Below are 6017 nucleotides of genomic sequence, written 5' to 3'. Positions count from 1 at the left end.
CACTGTTCTGTGTTCATGGGCCTTTAAAAAAAAAAAAAAAGTGATCTAAAATGTCAAATGGTAATCATGCCTTTGTGTGTCTTGCAGAGACTGAAATGAACTCCAGAAAGGAGTTGATCTAATTTCTTTGTGGCTATATGTGACAGCCTGGAGGGGAAAATATCTCATGAGAATTATGGAGCAGCCATGTCCCCACTGAGCTCTTACAGGACTGAGAAGTAGCATTTTGTCAGCTGGATAATTCTGGGCATGAGAATGATATCTGGCACCTGGAAGAGCTCAGGTGAATTGCTGTCAACCATCAGGAAAGTTTACTGCTGACTTCTTTTGCTTCTTGTTCACAGAATCATTTAGGTTTGGAAACACCTCCAAGATCATAGAGACCAACCTTTGATCAACCACACCAAGCACTGGATGCTACATCCAGTTGTTCCTTGGACACCTCCAGGGATGGGAACACCACCTCCTCCTTGGATAGGCCCTTCCAGTGCATAAACACCCTTTCAGTGAAATTCCTCCTGATGTCCAGCTTGCCCCTCCTTGCACAGCCTGAGCTGTTTCCTCTTGTCTTGTCCCTCGTTCCTGGGAGCAGAGCCCAACCCCCCGACTTGTCCTCTCCTGTCAGGAGTTGTGGCATGAGGCCGGAAGGTTCCCACCTGAGCCTCCTTTTGTCCAGGCTGAGCCCCCCAGCTCCCTTTGCTGGCCCTCAACAGAGTTGTGCTCCAGACCTTCCGCCACTCTTCTGCTCTTTCCCTATGTGTACATCCAGCACCCGAATATTTTACTAAACTGAGGCCCAAATTGGATGTGGGATTTGAGGTACCAAGTACAGGGGGGAAAATCACTGCCCTGGTCCGGCTGGCCACACCTTTTGAGGCTGAGGCATGTGTTCACAGTGCCTACATCACCTGTAGCTGTAGTCCAGCAGCTTTTGGCAGAGTCCAAGAAATTCCAGCAGGTTGTAACAGAGGGAGGAGAACTCAGCTGTAGGCTCAGTACCCAGATCGTGTCGTTTGGACAGTGGCTGCAGAGGCAGCTCTTGAACTGGCATCCACATCAGCTGAAGATCCAGAAGTGAGGTACCTGCCCCTATTCTGTGTTCCACAGAAGCTAGAGAGGGGTTCCCTGGGGTTTAGTCTTTAGCTTGCAGTGCTGCTGCCTTCCCCACAGCGTTATGCCACACTCTGCCTCTTTGATACCCACCCTAACCACGTGTGGTTTTAAGTGCTGTAGCCCAATCTTTTACCCTCTTTGAACATCTTCTGCACGTGGGTTGGTGTTTTCTGAGGAATCAACAGATGGCGAGTCTTAGTTTACCTGAGAGGGAAGAGCTGATCTTTATTACTAGCAAGAGCATGGACTATAGCTGCAAAACCTGGCCTCAGAAGCTGCAGGCTAGTCTGGAATGAGTACTACTTCAGTAGTGAATATTATGAGTTGCATGTCAACTTTCATCTTACTGTGAGCAGTTGTGATGAAATTCCTGAAAAATGGGTTCTAAGGAATGGCAGCCCTAAAAATTTGGTGTGGCCAACTGACTCTCTAAGTAGGGAGCAAGTTCCTGTCTTTTAATTAGGTCAGGAATAGAATGTGACTTGTGAGGTTAATACCGAGAGGCAAAAGGGGCATCAAATAGATTGTTCTGGAAAACAGGAATGGGGGATTACAATACTGAAGGAGAAACAGTGTTTAGGATAATGTCAGAGCTGTGGCAGAAGAGACTGACACTGGTGAAATACTTGTGGAGGGAGGGAGAGAAGGATCTCTCTGAGGAATACGTCTGCCCAGATTCAGAGGATCAGCAGAGAAGCAAGTATTGATGCTGGGTAAAAAGGAGCAGGACAAAATTATTCTAGAGGTGATATATCTATTGGGTGGAAAAGATCGGATGGAGGAAAACATACAAAAGTAAAACACTTTTCTGTCATCCTTCCCTATTAGCAAACAAAGGTGCAGCTATGTTAAGACCTTAAAAGCCTGCCTGGAATGTGAGAAACCACTCCAGAAAGCTGCTTAAGCCCTTTTCTTTGTTTTCAAACAAAAGCAGATTACATTCTTTACACACAGGTGCTGCTGATTATTTCTTGTGAATTTATTTAAAATAGCTGTGGTTTATGGCCAGATGTGACACTATGTATTATATTATCTATGGGATTTGCTTATGGATAGCAAAGAGCTGTGGGATCTGAGCAGTTCTGGTCTTGGTATTTTCTTGGATTTGGATGGTAGAAGAGCTGCTAACTGGTAAGTGCTATAAAGGACTAACATAAAGCACTGCCTGTAAGACTGTTTAAGTCATAAATCACAGAATGATTTGGAAGTGGAAGGGACCTTAAACATAATTTCCTTCCAGCCCCCTACCATGGGCAGGGACACCTTCCACTAGCCAGGTTCCTCAGAGCCCCATCCAACCTTGCTTTGGACGCTTCCCACGTATGGGGATTACTTCAAGGCTGCTCTTAGCTGTGCCCCTTGGCTGCTGTGAGAGAAAATAAGGACAGATAAAGCCAAACCACTAAAAGATGTAGCTATTTATTGTTGCAACAGTGCACCATGCAGAATATGGGAATTTGTACTGGGAAAAAGCCTTGTTACAAGCTTAGGAAAATAAGTGATGGACTTAGGGGAAGGATGTAGCAGTGAAGTCCTGAGGAAAGCTTTGGTTATCTACAAGGTCCTTTTTGCCAGAAGAAAGATTTTTAGACTGACTTTGGAAAACTGGGTTAGCCTGCCTCAGGAATGGAGGGAGTCTGAACCTAGCTGTGGTGGTCAGCTCAGCTCTGTGGGAAGAAGGTTGTACCAAAGCAGGGAGAGCCTGGTTTTCCAGGGAGACCGAGTTTATTGCTGGGAAACATCTTCCTTCTCTACAGTGGAGCTGGGAAAGTCATCTGTGGTACAGCACAGTGTGATTTTACAGCATCCCTGGTACATAAGCACCATAATTGAATACATGACAGGGAGAAGGAAAATGACAGTGGGTCATGAAGTGGGGAAAGGGTGTGGAAAGCAGATGGCTACAGTGGAAAGAGAGGGATCTGCCTGACACATTGGGAGGGCTGGAATAAATTTATCCTCTTGTACACTTCAAAAACTTAAATCCCTATGTTTCAGCAATTAAGTCTTACTCATAGAGGGTGTAGAGATGTGTTTGCAGAAAGGGAGGATGTCATTACCTGCAGAGTGACTTCCTAGAGCTCCTAGAGGAATTGTTCCAGTTAGAAAGAAAAGCCTGAATTTATTTGACAGGCTCTCTTAAGTCATGACTATACTTCTCTCCCTCTCCACCCACCAAGAGAAAAGAATAGCAAGTGCTTCAAGTGCTTGCAGACAATTTTTAGGAACTGCCTATACCTCTCCACTGTTTTTCTCAGATGAATCTCCAAGCCCAAGCAAGCATTGTAGAAGCTGGGCTCAGAGAAATTGTCTGGAGAGTGAGGGAAGCAGTGGAGCCTAAAATCCCAGTGATAACATGAGTCAGATACCGTTTCCATGGGGGATGTGCCATGAAGTTCAGGCTGAGCCCTGCCTTTTCTCTTGCAGACACTTGCAAGCCTCTGCAGGGAGCTGCCCAGCCAGCCTCCATCTGCAGGGAGTGGTTAATGCACTGCCAAGGCTCCCTCTGACTGCTCCAGGATCTTTTTCATCCTGAACTGCCTGAGAGGGACCTGGGAGAACCACGAGGGGATGTCCCAGGGGGACCAGTGCCTGCTGTCCCTGGGTGAGAGATACTGTTCCAGCTGTGGAGCACAAGCACAGCCCAAGCTGGGGTTTGTTGGGTTTCTATGTTTAGGGAGTGGTTTATGCTCATGGCCACTGTATAATTATGATTATAAAATAGCCACCTCTTCAGTTTCTGCCTCTTGGCAGCTCTCAAGAAACGACCTAATTTGAACTGTCAGCAGTGAGGACATTGAACCCTATCAGAAGTCACTTTTAACTGAATCTAGAACCTCTAGACATTTGCCAGGCTCTGCTGGCAGTGACAAAAATAGTTAAGTGAGATTTTTCCACTGCTGGACACAGGCTTCCACATGCATGACTCCCACAAAATGAATCCACAAGGCAGCCATTCATGGCATGCTGAATGCCTCCTCTTCTCTCACTGCTGATTTTGAGATCAATAGAAATTCAGGCTGGGGCTGAGAACTGACCTTTTATGCCTTGTTCTAATGCTGGCATTTAGTCCTTGCCTTGCATGCATTGGGTGGCTGCGCTTCTGCTCTGCCCCACCAGCACCACAGCTCCCTTTTCCAACACCAACAGGGCGGGTCCTGCTGGTTAAAGGAGCTGGCATCTCCAGCTGCTGCTCCGTGGCTGTGTGTGAGGGAAGAGCAGGGTGGAGGAGAGCTGGGGAAGCTGCACCACAGGACAGGTTTTTCAGCTTTGGGCCGGCTGCGCCTCCAGCTTACGCTAGCATCGCCTCTGCTCGTGGAGAGCTGGGGAAGCCCTCACCAGCCCTTTCCAGACCCACTCACCTCAGCTGCAGGTCTGTAATTAAAAGAGGCAGATTTAAATATCCTGGCAGTGGAGATGCAGGCCAGAAGAGAGTTCTCAGCAGGGTCTTTGACGTGGCCATAGCTCAAGTGATGTCCCACCATCAGCACAGCAGAGGCAGAGGAGAGGTGGGGTTTATGCTGGGTGTTCAAAAAAGTTGCTCTTCTATTGTGGGATTAGCCGCTCCTTTGCAGCTCTCTGTGACTTTATTCTGCATGGAGATGAATGCAGGAAAATCAGGGGGTGCCATGGGGTCTGTTGTTGTTTTCAGGGAGAGGCCACATGGCTGTGCTGTGCCATGAGGTGGGGTGGCTGCTCCACGGGTGAGGAATAGCTTTATTTGCAGTGTGAGTTTGAGGGGCAGCTGCTTATCCTGATTTTTAATACAAGGGGTGGCTGCTTTGTAGCATGGGGCCATTCTGATTTGTGCACCCTCAATCATTACCATCACTGGACTGCCAAGTAAAGAAAATTGTTTTCATTTTGGTTTTACTCCTATTTTCCTTCTTTTTAAAATTTTCCTGGAAATTTAAACCTTCAGCTGTTAGGTGAGGAACAGAAAGGGCCTTTTTCCCCTCACACCCAGTCTGTGGCTGCAGCCTTTGTCCTCAGTGCTGAGCTGAAGGTTTGTGCATGGTGTGCACATAAAAAAATGCCCTAGAAAAGAAACCAGGGTGGAAAATATGGTGTAAATAGTCTTCCCTCTTCTAAGTCACCCCCTCCAGACTGAGCAGATCATGTTTTAATGGTAAGTGTGTGAGGTGAATGAGTGAGGCCTTTCCTCCTGTTCACAGCAGGATCAGCCATGAAGTCAGACCAGGTTACTCAGGGCTGCACCTAACCCGATCTTGAAAACCACCAAGGATGGAACCTGCACAATCTCCTGGTCCCTTGCTGGGCTGGTGTCCTGATGAGAAAGTTTCTCCTCATGAGTTGAACTTCTCTGGTTTCTACCTTTGCCTGTTGCGTAACCACGGTGAGCAGCCTGGCTTTTTTCGGTCTCTCCGCACAACTGCTGGAAGTCTGCCATGAGTCCCCTCTCAGCCAAACCCCCTCTTTTCCAGGCTGGGACAAGCCCTGTAAGCCTGATCATGTTAATGCAGCCCAGGATGTCATCACTGCATGGTGACCCATTAGTAGCCAAGGTGAGAACTTTATCAGAGGAAAACAATACGAAGTTCCTTTGGGGTTTTACGCTTAGTGAAGGAGATTGTCCTCTTCCAGGACTTAATTGTGGAAAAATAAACAAAACTGAAGGAAAAAATGGGGCAGGAAAGCTGAGCAACCAGCAAACACCACTTGGCAGGTTGTTCTCATCAAGGACTGTTAATCTCATATGCCAAGGTCCCCTACACAGACTGAGCTGCTCCTCCTTGTGACAGCTGGCCTTGCTCCACCCTTTGCTTGGCACTGCACATAGGAAAAGCAGTTTTTTTGCTGCCACCAGTTCCTCTTCCTAAGCCTGTCAGTGCATCTCGTGAGCTGCCACCTCTGTTTTCCAGCCCTGCAGAGACAAGTGACCA

This window comes from Sylvia atricapilla, chromosome 5, assembly GCF_009819655.1.
Source record: "Sylvia atricapilla isolate bSylAtr1 chromosome 5, bSylAtr1.pri, whole genome shotgun sequence".
NCBI lineage: Eukaryota > Metazoa > Chordata > Aves > Passeriformes > Sylviidae > Sylvia > Sylvia atricapilla.
Note: the sequence above shows the minus strand (reverse complement) of the source record.